Source organism: Tasmannia lanceolata, unplaced genomic scaffold (assembly GCF_043159265.1).
Source record: "Tasmannia lanceolata isolate RefF3 unplaced genomic scaffold, GAP_Taslan_0.1 ptg000006l, whole genome shotgun sequence".
Taxonomy (NCBI): Eukaryota; Viridiplantae; Streptophyta; class Magnoliopsida; order Canellales; family Winteraceae; genus Tasmannia; species Tasmannia lanceolata.
Window position 1 is genome coordinate 46656911 of NW_027518683.1, and position 19274 is coordinate 46676184.

Consider the following 19274-nt stretch of genomic DNA (forward strand, 5'->3'; position numbering starts at 1 on the left):
GAGAATTGAGTGGAGGGAGTAGAGATAGCATAAAAAATTCTTAAAAACTACTGAAAAGAAAATACGTATTTAGAATTCGTTTTTTGCTTTCCTGTTTTTTTAGGAGCTTTTCATGCTTCCTTCACTCCCAACCTCTCAGGTCTCTCCTCCCTCCATATCTCACAACTGGTTTTTGTTTTTCCATGGAATATTTTTCATGGTGGACAAACATGGCCTACACCTGGTTCTGATGATGCAGGTATATTTACATAATCAGAAGCTCAAGCAGTAGAACTTATATTGCATTCCTAAACCTGAATTATGGACTGTTTCAGACAAATAAATACTATATCACTATAAAGATGTTGAGTTTGAACAATTAGCTTACCAATATGACTGAAAAACTCATTTCAGCTTCATATACAAATACAAACAACCTCTTCCACTACGTCGGCATCACCGCCTCCCCATCGAGCGATGATGATGGTATGTCTTCCCCTACAATCCCACCCTCTGGGGATTGTTTCTCATCTGTAACCTTGAACCCTTTCCTGAATTTATCATAATTTGTTGGCTCGATTGATTTGAAAGGCCGCTCCTCAAGAACTCGTACCAAGTCCTCTTGGTGTAGGACTTCCTTCTCAAGCAATAGCTCTGCAATTTGAGCCACTTTCTCTTTATGGTCTTCGATTAAGGCTAAAGTACATTCATAGGCCTTGGCCACCCAGTCCCTCGCCTCATTGTCGATTAACGCCGCCGTTTTGCTGCTATATGGCTTGGACATTTCCAAGGTATCCTCCCTCTGAGGGAACGACAGAAGCCCAACTTTGTCACTGAAGCCATAAACAGCTACTTGGGCGCAGGTCATCTTCGTCACTTTCTCCAAGTCGTTTTGGGCTCCAGTTGAGACCTTCCCAATCAAAACCTGCCCCCAATAGGAAACCAAGTCATTTTCCATAGTTAGAATGGTTCAATAAAGTGAATTCAAATCATTATAAGATCAACTGCGGACATTACAAATGGTTTGAGTCTAACAGCTCAGGAAGTGCTTACATGGATTTGATGTGGAAATGAAGTGAACTCAGCAGAGTGGAACTTCATCTTGGTGAAGATCAAGGCCCACATTACTAATTAGAAGGTGATGTAAAAGCATTTAGCAGAAGTTTTCTTGAATTTTTTTAGACGCTGGTATAGTAGAACAACGCTCTTGAAATTGTCTAAAAGGGAACCATGTCAAAGTAGTTTAAAAGAGGGTGGGCAATCAAAAGGGTTTTCTTGGACAACGGCTGAGACCAATTAAGGCAACCAGTAGCCCTCATCAAGGTGAGCAGCAAATGGATCCGAAGAACAGTAAGAAAATCTGTTCACACAGAAAAAAAGCACAATTTTTGGTCTACGAAATCAAAGTACATGCTGCACACAACACACAATAATGTTCAAAATTGATGGGAATTTCAAAGTCCTAAGTTTTCCTATTTACTTTTAGTGAGTCTATTGGTTTCAGTAGTTTGTGTAGTCGAGATGTATCCATAATTAAAAAATCTGACTGCATAAAAGCAAATCTACAGCAAATAAATAGTCTAGTTTCTTCAATTTGTTGTGTTAAATTTTAGGAGTTGTATCGATCTAACAACCCCCTTTTTAATGTTCATGGGCGGTTTCTACTGGAATTTACCTATCTTCAGTATAAATATATCCCTTTAATGTTCTAGAAAGATGCAAGGGTGAAATGGAACCACCATTGTTACCTGCTCAGCTGCTCGGCCACCTAATGTCATGCATGTAATGTCAAACAGCTGCTCCTTGGTCATTAGGAGGTTTTCATTTGGAACGTACTGTGCAAATCCTAATGCAGTAGATCCACGAGGAACAATTGTGACTTTCAGTAGGGGCTCTGCATGCTCGAGAAACCAGCCAGCAACCTCATGACCAGATTCATGAAAAGCGACCGTTCTGCATTCCAGCTTGCTGATAACCTGCGAACCAAACATGGAGATTTACTTCATAGCTAGTTCTTGAGTTGGAAGAAAGAAATTATTGATTTTTCAATACAGATTAAAACAATATTTATAGAAACGTGACAGACAAGACAACTTGCAAACATAACCTGCAAGCATAACCTATAAATGTTGAGTGCAACAGGTGACACAAAATCTATTTTCTTATACTTGACATTGTAAATGTGCAAACAGCCAAATGAGAAGCAAACATGAAGGCTAACATAAATAGATTTCTTTTATTTTTAGCAGTTTTAATGTTGAAAGAAGAAATCAGTGATTTTCTTCACAAATTACAAGAATCATGAAAGAAGCGGAAGCACGAATAAAATCACTTGCAAATATGACGCTTGTCTGGTGCCAACAGCAAAATGATGAGCGAACATTCATACTCATGTTCAGATGCCATTTTCTTATACCTGACATTGTAGATGTGTCAACAGCAAAATGAAAAGCAAGCATTCGTACTCATGTTCAGATACCATTTTCTTATACCTGACTTTGTAGATATGCCAAAAGTAAAATGACAAGCAAACATTCATCCCTTCTTTTTCCGACGAATCCGACATGCAATAACACCCCTCCCCCCCTTTCAACTGAATCCCCTTTTCCCGACGAATCTGTCCCTCGCCTTTCTTAACTTAAAACACATGTCCCTCAGTACCTCGATAAAAACCCTAACCCTGCAATCAACCCTCTCTACACACTCCCACCCGGTCTCTTCTAGCTCGACATCCCCCTTCCCTCCCTCGACCCTCAACCAATTCCAACTGTAACCACAAAAGCCCCATCCCGGCGACACAGCAGACCACATCAACTGCCAGTGAGAAGTAGGAGGTTAATGCGTCACAGTTTTTACACTCCCAACAGCAAACTGCAAGAGAAGAGAATAACTGCCTAGGTCTCTCTCTCTCTCTCTCTCTCTCTCTCTCTCTCTCTCTCTCTCTCTCTCTCTCTCCCAGCAGCAAACTGCCAGAACGAGTGATCTGCACACATGAACTCAACAGGTATGTAGTTTGGGCCAACTGAAAATACTTCTTCCTCCTTGACAGATGCAGATCAAGAAATGCGAAACTCGTGGTTTCTAAAGATTCAAACCCTTTTGAATGAAGTGACTTCTCCACTGATAAAAACTACAAATGGAAGAAATTCTGATACTGAAAAGATGAAATCGGTGAAGTGTTCATGACAGGGCAGACTGTTGATCGTAGAACAGCAAATAGGATCTTTATTTAGCTTCTACTGTTTCAATTGTGCAAATCATCAGGTAAAAAAACTCACTCTGCAGTGATTTTGGTGTTTCATACTCATGCCCTTTCACAATAGGTATACTTTATATGGTTTAATTGCTTCTAGAACAATCATCTTATCATACGTTCCTTTATGGCTTTGCTATTAAACTCTCAAAGGATTTGATTTATTGAAATATCTTTTCATGGGATTTGCTAGCGTCCACCACAGAAGGTATTTCACGGATGGTCTGTTGCATGTGAGAGCAGCCAACAAGGCTCACTTTTAAGAAGATTTTGTCTTCATTCATGAGGTGTCTGCCCTCACATGCAACAGACCATCCGCGAAATGCCTTCCGCGATGGATGCTAGCAAATCTCTATTTTCATATATAATTGGTTCAATTAACAATAATTCTGTTACAATAAAATTTAGGGAAAACTTGCTGAGATCAATGCATCAAGGATTGATATGATGTTCCTAATATTTATCTTCCTTCTACTCCTTCCAATCGGTGTAGTTGAATTCATGATTCAGGATTTTCACAAACCACTTCGTCAATCCAACAATACGATTTATCATTTATGGCCATAGTAAATGATTCAAAAATGCAGTTTTCAAGGTTAAACACAAACCATCTTATAGTTCCACCCGTCTGTTTTGTTCTTTAAACAACTTTCAATTTCTCATGGTTTTGCTTCAATCTACGGCAGACAAAGAAAGGGAGATTTCCCACTGTCTAATACCATCCATCACATACAAAATTACCTATTGATATTGATTGCTTACCTATACAGCAAAATATTTATTTTGCAAGTTTAACAAAGGTATTAGATTTCTGAATCATAGCACCTATGAAATAATTAACAGCATCTGAAAAATAAGACATCCATAAATGAAAATCAATAGAATAGGATGTAAACGTGGCATTATGCAAGAAAAAGAAAATAATACAATAAATGGATCAGAATTTTTTTTTAAAGCCAGAAATAAGCTGCCTTGTTTTTCTTCTCCAAACCCCCAATGACCCTATCTATAGCTGCCTCAAAATGTTCCATGATGACCTCTGTTTACTCATACCTTGCAGCAATTAAAACAGCTTGGTTACAAACCTTCACAATGTCACCTCCAGCGAATCCATGTGTCAACGCTGCAAGTCCCTGTGAGTGAATGACGGTTTACTATCAAGTTTAAGCCTTTTGAGATGTATCAGTAATATCGGGTCACGGCCTTTGATGTCAGGTTTATCAATGGAAATTTGACGATCAAATCGACCCGGTCTCAACAAGGCCTTGTCTAAAACGTCGAGCCTATTCGTGGAAGCAAGTACAACAACTCCATCAGTTGTTCCAAATCCGTCCATTTCTATAATTAACTGATTAAGAGTACTCTCACGCTCATCGTTTGCACCTGTGAGGCTCTCACAGCCCCTTGCTTGACCAATTCCATCAATTTCATCAATAAAAATTATACTCGGTGCACACTGTCTCACTTCTGAAAACAAGCTCCTCACCCTGGATGGTCCTGCCACAACAAACATTTCCATAAAATCTGAACTAGAAATAGATAAATATGGCACACCAGATTCTCCTGCAGTTGCTTTTGCAAGAAGTGTCTTTCCTGTTCCTTGAGGTCCTACGGGAAGGGCACCTTTAGGAATTTTTGCTCCTAGTTCTTCATACTTCCTGGGGTTCTTGAGGAAGTGTACAAATTGCATGATTTTTTGCTTCGCTTCATCACATCTAGCCACATCTTTGAAAAATACATGAACAACAAAAGCATTTCAATTTCCAACTAAATGTTTTAAAAATTTCTGGACGAAAAAAGCATTCCAACTTCATCACAGCCAGCCAAATCTTTGAAAAATAAGTTTAAGGAAAAGTAATACCATTAACAAAGTGAAAGAAGCATACCTCACCCTGTTTTTGGAATTCTTATCCTATTTTGTCACATTTTCTTTCCAAAAATTAAATATTCCATGACTATCGCTTCCTCCACTCCCACCTACGCCAAATCCACCTTACATTCTTCTCCCCATGTATAAGAGTGACCCCACAACCAATGCTGTTGGAGCGAATCTCAGCAACTCTTGGTACCAAACTATTTCAGAGACATACATTACAGGAACATAATCATGAGGGTCTACCCCTAGTGCCGCCTGGGCTTCTTCCAACTTCTCTTCAAATGATTCAACGCTCCCAATGTTAAAATAAAACATATAACGGCTCATATTTCTTCTATCAGGGGCACCAGTCATAGTTCGAGAGCTCCTGACATACACTTTTGCAACAGATTTATTGGAAACAACAATGTAGTCTACTACACCACATTCTAGAAGCTTGTTTTTAAACTCTTGAAAACTAATCGGAGAAAAAAGACATGAAAGGCAGTTGATGTCAGAACAGAATAATAAAAAGATTTAAGTCCATAAATAAACAGTGCATATACAATGAGTCAGCAAGAACATGTGCAAATGTAATGATCACAAAATACGCATTAGTAAGAAACTGTGATACGACCTAATGCAATGATCGTAAAACAGATCAAATCCACGTCCAAAATTCTGTCCTCTCGTTGAAAAGCCCACACTTAAGCATTATGATATGGAAATAATGAATAAACATGTAAATAGTTGAACCATGCTAATAAATTTCAGCCGGAACTTTTCGTTTCTGCTGAAATATTTCGATTTTGGCTATTGTAGAAACGAAATCTACTTTGATTCCGGAAAAATACAAGATTTTGCTTGAAGTTTCAGGATTTTGTATGAAACATACAACTTTTCAGATAAAAAATAAAAGTACATGTCGAAATGACGACAGTTCTATACAAACCACGACAAAAATCAACTCCACTCATAGTAAAGAAAAGAACAATGAGATTCCTTTAAATTAATTCTAAAAAACGATAAAAAGAAGAAGAAAAACCAATGGTGAAGAATCTTACATTGATTTTAGCCATGACTTTGTATCAAAATATTTTCATGATTTTACAAGATTTTGGCCAAAATTTCTTATCAAAACGAAAATGTTTTGATTTCACTAATGACCGAAACCGGAACTGAAATTAAAAACCTTGAGTTGAACCACTTAAGCTCAAATAAGGTGTATGCGCCATGATGATTAGAAGTATGAAAAGCTCAGCACATCAATAACAAGATCACAAAAACTATCAATATTAAGAAGATAATGGAAGACTTGATGGGCTTATAATACAGGTAGTGGTAGCCACTAGTGGAAGCGGATGAGGTTTGAAACAGAAATGGGGGAAAGGAAAGGGCTAGTACAAACCACCCATAATAAAGAACTTGAAAAACGCATCTGTTTTATCATAAAGAGATTTGTTATTCAGAGTTTCAAACTGGAAAATAAAATAATGATCTGTTACATAGAAAGACATACGCAATTATATAAGATATATTGACATCTGATGGAAATCCATTTAGAATCATCAGTATTGTAAATTCCATCAAAGAATTATGTGCCAAATATAAACCAAGATAAATAAAGTGACTTAAACTGCTTTAGAAGAGATGCTGACCTGCTGTTGGTTCCGGATCCCATAACCGAAGGAGAAGGATGAAACCACCAACCCAATAAATAATAGAGGTGCCATAAAAATTGGCAACAGCTTCATAAAACCTTCCTGGGAACTCCCAATTGCATCAGTATTGGAATCCTCTGGAGAAAAGGAAGGGAAAAAAATACAGTACTTCAAACCTTGTAATTTGTAGCATATAAAGCAGACAAGAATAGACTATCCCAAAATCTAAATGGGTGCAAAAAATGTTAACATCAAGGTTGAACAAGTTTTAATGACATAAAATGTGATACCTGGAATAAAACATGTCTAAACATTTCTGGTTCAAAAATGGCACAGGAATAGATGTGCTAGATAAAGTTCCTCTTAAAACAAAAAGTTTGATCCCATATTTAACAATCTCAGTCAGCATCCAAGGCATAATTTTACAGCAGACTAAATCCTTCAATCAATTCTATTTCCATCACAGACCAATTGATGATTTTCTCCTCTCCTCTATCCTTCCCTCATATTTTCATTAGCTCTTCTCTCCTTTCAGCACAACCGACTTTGGAAGTTCATGTATGCTAACTATAAAACATTAATCATCCTATTCAAATCTATCAGCAACTCTGTAGATTTAATCAAATGACAAAAACCCATCTCTATAAAGATCATCATGTTAAACACCCCCCCCCCCCCCCCCCCCCCCTGCGAACGGAAATTGTTAACTTTTATTTATTTGTTCATTTTGTCCATTGTCCGTTGTGAAATAATAAATTTAAATAATCTAGTCCATTCAGCTTTCTGGCAACATGGTCATAAATTTTGGCCGAAATCCAAAACTTCGGCCTAAAACCATTGGGGGGGGGGATATCACTGCCCTAAAACAAGCTCATTTGCAAACTAATTACCAAAAAGAAAATCAGATTATTTGTTCATTTTGTCCATTGTCCGTTGTGAAATAATAAATTTAAATAATCTAGTCCATTCAGCTTTCTGGAAACATGGTTTTAAATTTTGGCCAAAATATTTCAGTTTCAGCCAAGACTAAAATGAAATTCACAATGAATCATTTTGCTTTTTACAGGATTTCGCCAAAAAATTGTTGAAATTTTTTTCCCGAAATTCTGAAATTTTTACCGAAATTTTAAAAATACTGAAAATTTCAACCAAATTTACATCATTTCGGCTGAAATGTCCACCGAAACAGACATATTCAATCTCTGTGGTAGCTGAAACGGACACACTGAAACTGAAATTTAAAACCTTGTCTAGTAAGGAGAATATAAATTTAACATCTGGAAGGAGTGAATTTCTTTTTATCATCATTCACCTTGTGAATTTCTTTCTATTTCTTCGCATAGAAGTTCCCATAAGGGATTTGCTAGGCAATTTTGTGGAAAGCCATTTCACAGTTGGATTTTGCACCCACACAGGTTGACTTTTTGGCAGATTTTGTCTTATGCATTTTGTTGGTGGGATTTCCTAAAATATAGAAATTATAATGAATCTGTAGAGTTGCTTCAAGTCGTGTAATCGCTTTCCTTAAGACAAATTTTGCCCCCACCAGTTGTGTGCAAAGGGGATCTGCGAATTGCCTCCAAGATACAATGAAGCCTCGTAGGAATGTCCTACAAATGTTTGATGACACTTTGCACAAGTGGAATCAAACCCAAAATGCCTTTCAAGAACTTCAAGCCTTTGAGAAAAACACAAAACTGTTTCTGTAGAAAACAGTCATTTGTGCATTATTTAATGAACAAAACAACTTGATAAAAAACAAGAGAGTAGGAGATTGCTAGAGAGAAAGAAAAGTACAACAATAACTGAATTTCAGTAGTTTGAAAAGACAGATTTCTGCTCTTTTTATAGAGCATTAGATGTCTATTCATTAAGGGAAACATTCCTAAGACATCTCTTGGATTGGTTTGAATGATCACCATTTGATCACATCCCTTTGTGATTTAAGTGGTTTGGATCATGCACAAGGTGTCCATTATGTTTGAAATTATCCATGACTATTGGCAAGCAAAAGACATGAAGAAAGGTTGAAAAACGGAAGTGAAAAGCCATGTACATTTCTTCCCAACAGATAGTTTTTCAAACAGTCGCGGTCGACTGCCAGCATGCGCCCGTTCATTTTATTTTTCACGATCCAAAGAACCGCGGTCGACCTCCGACACCTCCCTGGAAATTAATTAAAATTCGATTAATCTATTCACGATCGCCCGGGATACCCCGGTTGACCGGCCCTATCTTAAAATTGTTTTTATAATTTAAATAAAACTTGTGAAATCTCACTTGATTTTCTCAATATCATTTTGTAAAATCTCTAACAATCTCCCACCATTTTCAAAATGAAAATAATTTTCTCATTAGGCTTGGAAACCTTATGCATAAATGAAGGTATCTCTCGATTTGAACCTTCACTTAGTGTAAACACATCAAAGTTAATCAAAATTGCATAGTAGACGTATCTTTGAACTATCTATTCTATTTGATTAACCGGACAAATCTACACACACAAGATTTCGACTCTATAGGCAATTTTCCATAATATGTAGTTTCTCTTTAGTTCGGATGGATGTTTCCATAATATGTAGTTTCTCTTTAGTTCGGATGGCTAGAATCAGCCTATTTACGTTGTGGCCCATCAAATGGATTGTTTGGATCATCCAATGGTGTGGGCGGGCCGCACAGTACTTCATTTTGGAACATATGGGTGGGGAAAACAAATTAATTATTGGGCCCACCAACGGGGAGAGAATACAGTATGGAAACATTGGTTAATGTGATTTAAAGAGGGAGATCGATTCGAGGAGAGAGAGAGAGAGAGAGAGGGAGAGGGAGAGAGGGAGAGAGCATTGCTTAATGTGATTTAGAGAGGGAGATAGATTCGGGGGGGTGGGGGGGGAGAGAGAGAGAGAGAGAGAGAGAGAGAGAGAATTGAAGATATATTGCAAATGACCTTCATATCTATGGTAATTATAATCGCGTGTGCGAGCGAGAGAACTCAATCCAAGAGAATCAGGGAGCTTTATTCAGTATTAGGAAGTTATTATGCAAAAGTAAATATTAGAAAGTTAATTGAGTAAAGAGAGAATTGTTGGACGTACTTTTGAGAAAGGGATGCCAAGCGGGACCGAATGCTGGATGGGGGGACTGTCCACGTCATCGTGAAGAGTGAAACCCCTATCCTGCTATATTATTAGTGAGGCCAACCGTACGATGCACGGGTTGAAATGTAATTTGAAAAAAAAAAAACCACCAGAAATTGAAAATTGACTATTTCTGATATAATTTTGGTTTTAGCCATGGAATTATGCATGTCCCTCATTATGAGAGAAGGATTTCTCTCATGCCATCATGCTCAAATTGTCAAATGAAAGTAGAGATTCTATCCAAACATTGAAGCTGAGCAGACTAATTCTTCGTGTCTTCTTCGTGTCTCGTTGTTTTTCCTCAAGGAGAATGGATGTGGTTTTCTAATCTGTTCTCGGTCCCAACCAAGTTTATTTGGACATCCACACGTCCAAATAAACTTGCTTCTTAAAGAACTATGGATATTTACATAGTTTCACATATCATTTTTACTGGGATGGAGCCCACCATTTAAAACCCTCATAATTTGACGGGGCGGGTCCCACCATCTCCATCCTAACCAAGGTTTAAAATTTCGGTTTCAGTACCGGTTTCGGACCAAGGAATTTTGAAATTTCGACCAAAATTTTGAAATTTCGGTCAAAATCTGGTACATAACCTGAAATGATTATTTTATTTAATATTAAATTTCTGTAAAATATTAAATTAATATTAGAAAACAGTTTTTTTTGGTCAAATTTCGGAAAAACAGAAATTTCGACCGAAATTTCGGCCAAAATAAATGACCGTTTCGGTTTTGGTCAATTTCGGTGTCAGTCTCCACCAAAATCCGAAATTTCGGATTGCGGTCGAAATTTAAAGCCATGATCCTAACCATGCATCGGTGGAGCACACCCCCTGTCTTGAGTAGGACCTGCAATTTGCTTGGAAGAGAGGAAGAGATGACAATAATATTTGAAGCGACGAACTTAGATTGGCGAAGAGAGTTAAGGTTTCGGGGCTTGGGTTCTTGTGAAGGTGGTTATGCATGTATTAATAACAAATTCACCACCTGTCACCTGATTTCTTCAAAAAGCTTAAGTCAGTACTTACAAACTCAATGGGAAGTTCTATCAAGTTGCACCAAGTATAATCAATAAATAACGTAATAATCCAAATTAAGTCAGGAAATTGCAACCACTAATAGATGAGAGAGAGAGAGAGCAATAAAAATAAGAAATGGAAATCGTTTTGGAAATACTAATGCATTTATGGAGGAATAAGAGACTAAAATAGTTTCGACACGGTTTTTTAGGGGGCACAACGTGGTGGTGCCACGTGGCACCTTCCTATATACGCAACTTCTACGTAAAGCCTCTTTTAGGAGGTGTTATTTAGAATTCCATAAATACACTCATCCTCTGTGTATATACCCTCTGAAGCAAAAAAAAACTAGGATCAATTACCAATGGGGGACAAAAATTAGGTGGAATTATCAACAGGACCCATGCTTTTCAGAAATTATCAACTAGGGACAAAAGAGATCTTGTCATTAAAAGCTGGACAAAAATGCCCTTTTCTTAAGCAACACGTTTTGCTTTTCCACTTTTCCCTCTTCTCTCTCCTTTCCCTCTTTTTTTTTACGTTTTCATTTTCAACTTTGTTTTTTTTACCTTATCAGTCATCTTCTTCACCATTTAGCCAACATTGGAGGTGGGAAAACTCAAAATTTTGAAACGTGAGTTCATTCCCATCTATCTCTCAATATCTAGGTTTTGTTTTTCATTTGTTTTAGGATTTTGCATTTCTCCTTCTCCCTTTCAATAGAGGATGATGAAGATAAATTGTACGGTAGAAAGAAAAAAAACGTGAAAATGAATGAGTGACAAAAAACAGGAAGTAAAAACGTGTTCATAAGAGACTTGATAAGCCCATTCGGAATTTGGTAACCCCATTTTGATACTGGATAACCCCAACTCCAGAGACTTGAAAACCCCCTTTCAAAACTCCAATACCCTTGGGCAATTTTAAGGGACTTGATAAGCCCATTCGTAAATTGGTAACCCCATTTTGATACTAGATAACCCCAATCCCAAATACTTGAAAACTCCTTTCCAAAACTCTAGTGATCCTCGGCCAATTTTCAGGGACTTGATAAGCCCATTCGGAAATTGGTGACCCCATTTTGATACTTGATAACCCCAATCCTAGAGACTTGAAAACCCCCTTCCATAACTCCAGTACCCTCAGCCAATTTTCAAGGACTTGATAAGCCCATTTAGAAATTGGTAACCCCATTTTTTATACTAGATAACCCCAATCCTAGAGACTTGAAAACCCCCTTCCAAATCTCTAGTACCCTTGGCCAATTTTGAGGGACTTGATCACCCCATTCGGAAATTAGTAACCCCATTTTTTATACTAGATAACCCCATTCCTAGAGACTTGAAAACCCTCTTCGAAAACTCCAGTACTCTCGGCCAATTTTCAAGCAGTTGATAAGCCCATTCGGAAATTGGTAACCCTACTTTTGAGAGTTACTAACCCCCTTCCAGAGAGTTGATAAACCCCTTCTGCTACAAAACCCCTTGCCTATAGCAACTCTTCTAATGGCATTACAATTCTGCTCATGATAGAAATAACAAAAGAAATGGATGTTGTTTTCATTAAATGTGCTTCATGTATTACATCCCAATTTGTGTATTACAACATATATATATATATATATATATATATATATAAGTAAATAAAAAAATGTGTAGCCATCCATTCATGTATTACATCAACTTTTTCTTATACAACCACTTGTCTTCCAAAAAAGTGAGTGAAGCCATCCATGCATTATCTCCAGAACTCACCCTAAAAAAAAATAGCTGAAACCCTAAACAAGATAAATCAGAAACAGATGAATGAAAAATAGTGCAAAACCCTAAAATAATAAAAGAAAAACAAAACCTAAATACAAAGAGATAGATGGTAAGAACTCAACATTCAAGTTTTCAAGATTTGCCAACAACAATGGTGGCTGAACAAGGAGGAAGATGACTGGTAGGGTAAAAAAAAAGGTGATAATGGAAAAGTAAAAGAAGAGGGAAAAAGAAAAAACCAAGGTCAAAACGTGTTGTAAATGCCAAAGCGCATTTTCATTTAGCTTTTACTGACAAGACCTCTTTTGTCCCCCATTGATAATTTTTGAAAAGCATGGGTCCTGTTGATAATTTTGCCTAATGTTTGTCCCCCATTGGTAATTGGTCCAAAAAACTATACATGCAAACGTTTCCACTTCCCTGGATTCTAATCTGCTATAATTAAGGGATTTATCCCTTCTTAGCAGATAAATCCTCCAAAAATCTATCTTTCCTTTAATTAGGCAGTAATAATTTAGCAGATAAATACTCCAAAAATCTCTATCTCAAACTCTCACACTCTCAAAACGCATGGTCAAAGTTCACGTACGTTTTTCCTTTTCCATTTTCTAAACAAGTTGCTCATATCCCTGGAATTTCCGAATCGTTACCAAAACTGCCAGTATTCCGAACACCCCCTTCTAATATTAGTGGATATTATTGATTCTAAATGAATTTCTTTCTAAATGAAACCGCCATTTAGAATCCCAACGATATCCTGATATTAATGAATTTATTTCTAAATGGAAACCTTCCATTTAGATATAATATCCTGATATTATAGATCACATTATAGATAGATATAGATATAGATAGACACCTATAGAAAAGTCGGAATTCCAAACGTCAATTTCGTTTTAACGTAAATTCTGTATTCGAAGAGTCACTTTCGTACCTAAAAACCAGTAACTACTATATAAGATAAAGATAATAGGGGATCGAGCGGGATCAATCTTCTCACTTCAAAAACCCAAAACAAGATAAGTTTTAAAAAATTTGCAAGAGCACAAAATCAAGAGGCAACTCACCTGTCCCGAAAAACCACAACAAAACGGATTTGTAGAAAGAAAGAATCGGCATCTATCTGAGGGATACATGTCGATGCATGCTAGATGGAAAGAATGTCTGACCACAGTTTTGTGTCGAGGGTATGTAAACAACAATGTACGTGATTAATCAGCTTCCACAATCTCAACTCGGGTTTGTTTCTCCATGCGAGAAGTTGCATGGAGGCAAGCCGACTGTCATTCATCTTCGTATTTTCGGTTGTGTCTTCTACGTGTTTCTTACAGAGAATCACCGAAGTAGACTAGACAAAAGAGCTCTAAGATATATTTTTGTGGGTTATGACAACTGACGTAAAGGATAGTGGTGTTGTGATCCAACTACTGGGATGATCCATGTCTTGCGTGACATAGTATTTGATGAAACATCATCGTGGTGGTCATCTAATGATATTGTTCTACCACATTCCTTTGAATTTGAAGATGAGGTATAGAGGTGTCTTAAAGAAGATGAATCGATGTGGACCCCGATCCGGGAGGACGAGTGCGACGAGGGACGCGAGATCCCCCTGCAATCCTCAAAGATCTCCACATGTGAAGGAGAGCTCTACCAAGGAACTATCGAAACGGATGCCACCTTCATATTATAGCACGAGTGGCAATATAAAAAAGAAAGAAATATGTCTTGATGCGGAGCCAAGGCTCGAAACCAAGACATACCTAAAATAAACTCAGAGTCGCCATTTATGGATACGCCATGGAACCAAAAACAAATGCTCTATCTGCAATGGATAACCAGAGATACAAAAGGTCCGTGCCTGATTACGAATGGGGAAGGTCCAAAGAGCACCCCAAATTCGTCTGAGTGCAAGCACTTGGTCTCTTATGACATTTATTATTAACCTCGAGGAGTTTCGGGCGAAAATCATATGAAATGGGAACGAAATACCCCCGAGAAGACGTTTACATAATCATACATGACTCGGGGAATAAATAATAAGCACATACAGAACAAGATAAAAGATGTGTCACCTAAGCACAGCTAGATTATGAGTGAAATGCCTAATGGGTGTCTAAGTTCTGGTGTGCAAACACATGCATGCTACAGCTAAAGGTATAAAGTCTGCGCATGAAAGTAAGAAAACATAGCAAAACATACAATATAACAAATCCTAAGACTCTAAACGATTGAGCCCGAGTCCTTGGATGGTCTGATGTTCATCCAAAGAAGCCTACGTATCCTCGCCTCCACGAGAATTAGAGCAACATAGTTCTTCGCGTCTATTCTAAGCTATGATGCCTAAGACACATAGACCTCTATCCTAGACTCGATCTAAAAGACCGGACTAGTTATTAAAGCTTCTTGAGCGATTATTTAAATTCCAATGGATTGTAGATTTTAGGACACCCTATATGCCGTAACTAAATGCAGGTTAGCCTTAAGCTATTGCAGGTGGTTCCTACAACCTATGTGTAACTAGGCTGTATGCGCTAAGGAAAACAAAGGGTGGACTAACACATCATATTCTAATCATCAGTCGGCGATGTGGATCGCCAATTGACCGGACGGAGGCGTTCCTATAACTCTAGGACAAACCCCTAACTCTAAAACAAATACAAACAAGCACACAACAAATAAAAAACTAAACCCTAACTCTAAAACTCTCTATCTAGGAAAAAGTCCTAACTCTAGAGGAAGATTTTTCGAAAACAGGTTTATGAAATATTTTTGCACTTTTTTAAAGAGTTTGAATGATTTATTTACAAAGTTTGGCTAGACTTGGGATATAGATCCCAAGCTGCACTACGTGCCTCGTGGAAGAGGATCAAGCCAACGTAGTTCGAAATGAACTCTCCTACTATGCTCCTAAAACTTTAAAGCATTTCAAATGATTTAAGGTTTTTTTGATATTTTTCAAACTGTTTTTGAATTTTAAGATATTTCAATATTTTTTTGAATTTTTTAAATGCTTTCACCCTTTTGGTCAAAGACCTAAGGGAATATATAAAGCAACACCCTAGGGCTAACAGGGGAAACCCCTAAACTAGGAAAACTAGTGTTAAAGACACCGGAAACAATCTAAAATCCTAAGCAAGCAAAGCTCTATTAGACTGAGATAGTCCCTAACAAAGAAAAGCGACGACAATACTAAGGAGAAACTCCTAATTAATAACATTATCAAAAGCGAAGGTAAATGAGTCAAAGACTCTCTAATAATACCAACAAAAGAACAAATGAGTTTAAGACTCTCTAATAATACTCCTAAAAGGACAAATGAATCAAAGACTCCCTAATAATACCACTAAAAAGAACAAATGAGTCAAAGACTCCCTAATAATACAACTAAAGGGATAAATGAGTCAAAGACTCTCTAATAATGTCACCACAAGAATAAATGAGTAAAAGACTCTATAATAATGCCACCACAAGGATAAATGAGTCAAAGACTCTCTAATAATGCTACCACAAGGATAAATGAGTCAAATGCTCACTCTAGAAGAAAGGGGGACTCTAACATGAGGTTGGGTAAACCTCCTAAAAGGGGAACTCCCTAAATGAGACAAGGCTTGTCTTCAAATAGGGACTCCACAAATGAGGCAAGGCATGCCTCCTATGTGTAAACTCTCTATCAAACTAAAACAGATTCCCTCAGGAGAGGCTTTGAATGACAAGGCTTGTCTTCAAAGAATGACTACCTTAATGAGACAGAAAGTGTCTCCTAGTGTAACACACTAATGAGACCACAATGGTCTCTTAAATGAGGGCTCCAGATGACTCTTTTATTGCCCTTGTAATGAGGGAAAGACTCCATCTAAATGTATCTAAAAGACTTGGAAAGTCTACTAAATAAATAGGGGAGCACTACTTAGACTGAGCAAGTCCCCTAAGGATGGGTTACTAAGGTTTAAAAGTCTAAACACGCCTAAAAGGCTGAGCTAGCCTACTAACCAAAGAGGGGAGTGCTACTAAGACTTAAGCACAAGCGGAGGCAATTGCCAAAATGCTAATAGTTTAAAGGCAAAGCAGGTTACTAATTCATGTAATATATCATAAAGTAAACCCCTTTGAACAAGTAAAATCCTGCAAGTATTAAAATGAATTGACACTTCAGCCTAGTATGAATCCTGAGTACACGGGATAAGAGAACCAATTTATGCAAGCATCAATTAGCAACAACCATATTCCGTCTCACTCCCAAATAGCATTTAATGAATGCCCTTTTGTAAACATCATTTCTTAATTGATGGTCACCATAGATTTAGACAAAATGAACCCAAGACTCATCCGATTATTCTGAATTTTTTTTTAATTTGCATTTACACAATAAAAAAAAACGAATGACAAATTTGCTAAGATATCATCAGGCCATATCCATTATAATGAAAAGACTCGACAAATATGCATAATATCATTAAATGAAGCCAATTTATATGATGCGAACTACCCAACGAATATTCCTGATGAAAAGAATATGCAACTAGCTATTAAAATATCATCAAGTCATGTTGATTCGTGCAATGAAAATCTTTTTGTTTTTTAACCCGGAACAGATTGCGGCCCCGGGGAGGACCTCAAAATATTATATAGAAATTGCAAAATTACATGAAGAGGGCTAATCGCCTCGCCTCTAAATCAGAAACCAAAAGGGGAAAAACAAAAAAAAAACAACACATTCCCTTAAAACCGCCCACCACCTAGGTCATCCTCGACCGGAGATTAGGAAGACCTAAAGCATCACATCTTGCAGCCCCATGGACCGAGGTTGGCATTTTTGACCAGCCTTGATAAATTCGGTTAAATTTGGTAATAACTGCTTCATTTGCGAGAGCGTCCGCAACTTTATTGCCTTCTCTGAATTGGTGTTGATGGGAGAGGCAAAGTTGATCCATGAGTAACATCATCTCCGTCCAGAAAGAGGAGATGGACCACGGGTAGCTCTCTTTCTTTGAAATGGCATCCATTAACACCTTGCTATCCGATTCTACAAAGAGGTTCACTATTCCGAAAGCTTTGCATAGCCTAAGACCGTTCAAGAGCGCCCTTGCTTCTGCCACCATGTTGGTGGATATCCCATAGAAATAGGCGAAGGCAAAGATAACTTTTGCTTTAGAGTCGCGCATGACTCCGCCGCCTCCTGATTCTCCCGAGTTTCCCTTTGACAATATCATTGAAAATCATCCAAGAGATTTCCAATGATATTATATTAAGCTATTATTGGGCAATAATGGGTTAAGCCTTAAAACCCAACAAAGTAAAAACAAGTGTGTCTCATTATTATAGTAGCAGTTGCATTAATGCCAAATTGAGAGAATGAAAGAGACAAAACAAGTGCTAAGAATATCCGCCCCCTCCCGTTAATATCCCATGATAATGCCATTATCACAATCATGTTCATAGGTATATTAATCCATCTTGTCTTTTAAATTCAGAAGGAAACTACATACTGTTACAAACCTTATGATAAAATCATTTTAATCCAAAAATTAGTCAAAGCCGTAAAGTATGGAAAACTGTTGAACATCAGCCATGTACTCTTAAACCAATACAAGCTATATTTAAAAAATGTAGAAAACTGTAGGGCAACAACTATGCACTTTCAAATCAACACAAATCATAGTTACCAAGTGTAGAAAAGTGTAAGGCATCAACTATGCAATGATGGACATCAACTATGTACTTTTAAAGCCAAATACAAATCATAACTATAAATTATGTAACTGGTAAAACAGTAGTTATGCACTATAAGACAGCAATTATGTATTTTAAAACTGAATACAAATCATGACTGTAAGTATATAATATGTGGGAATGAGGAATTAACTAAACAGAAATTGAATATATGTTCTTCTTGGAGAGAAACTTTTTGTTAACTACCCATACGGGTCGCCTTATTTTCACTTCCTCCATGGTCCAGGTGGCTATCTTCTTGCCATGTCCTTGAGTCATTCAAACAGATAGTATCGTCTCTTGTAGGATTGACGTGCTCTATTGGGTATTTGAATAACTTCCCACTTATATTGCTTTGGTTCATGCACATTCTCCTATATGTCAATTAGGTTCCAACGTGGCACATAATTCCTTTGACTCAGTCCACACGGACAGTGAATTTTTTATTCGGTCATCTGTGACTAATAAGAAACTAAAAATAAGTGTAAACATTATGGTAATTATACCTGCATCACTTCGACTGACGCGACAAGAGTATTAGCGACGGTTGCCAAGAAACTGTTGCCGGATATCATACTTCTAGTGGTCGATTTGACCTTGGAGTCAGACCATCTGTGGCCATAAAATGCTCAATTATCCCAGCGCAATTATCATCCTCAGTGCTAAAGTCGAAAACTAATTAGCAATGGCTCTTAACCAATGCGATGGCGACACCATTGTATCGCACACCCTACCGAATTAATTTATGGTGGTAACTTTGAGCATCGATGTCGAAAAGGTTATCGGCGAAAGCTAAGTTCCGACGCTATTTTTATTTTATCGTGGTGGTAGAAAATTTCTGTTATCTTGAATAAATAATATGAAAGCAAGTGTTAGAGGGAATTAAA

The 19274-nt window shown here is 37.4% G+C and overlaps 1 pseudogene; it reads right to left on the reverse strand.

The window, feature by feature from the left end:
• Nucleotides 1-304: 304 nt before the first annotated feature.
• LOC143879098 (ATP-dependent zinc metalloprotease FTSH 8, mitochondrial-like) lies at nt 305-17777 on the reverse strand (annotated as a pseudogene).
• Nucleotides 17778-19274: the final 1497 nt, after the last annotated feature.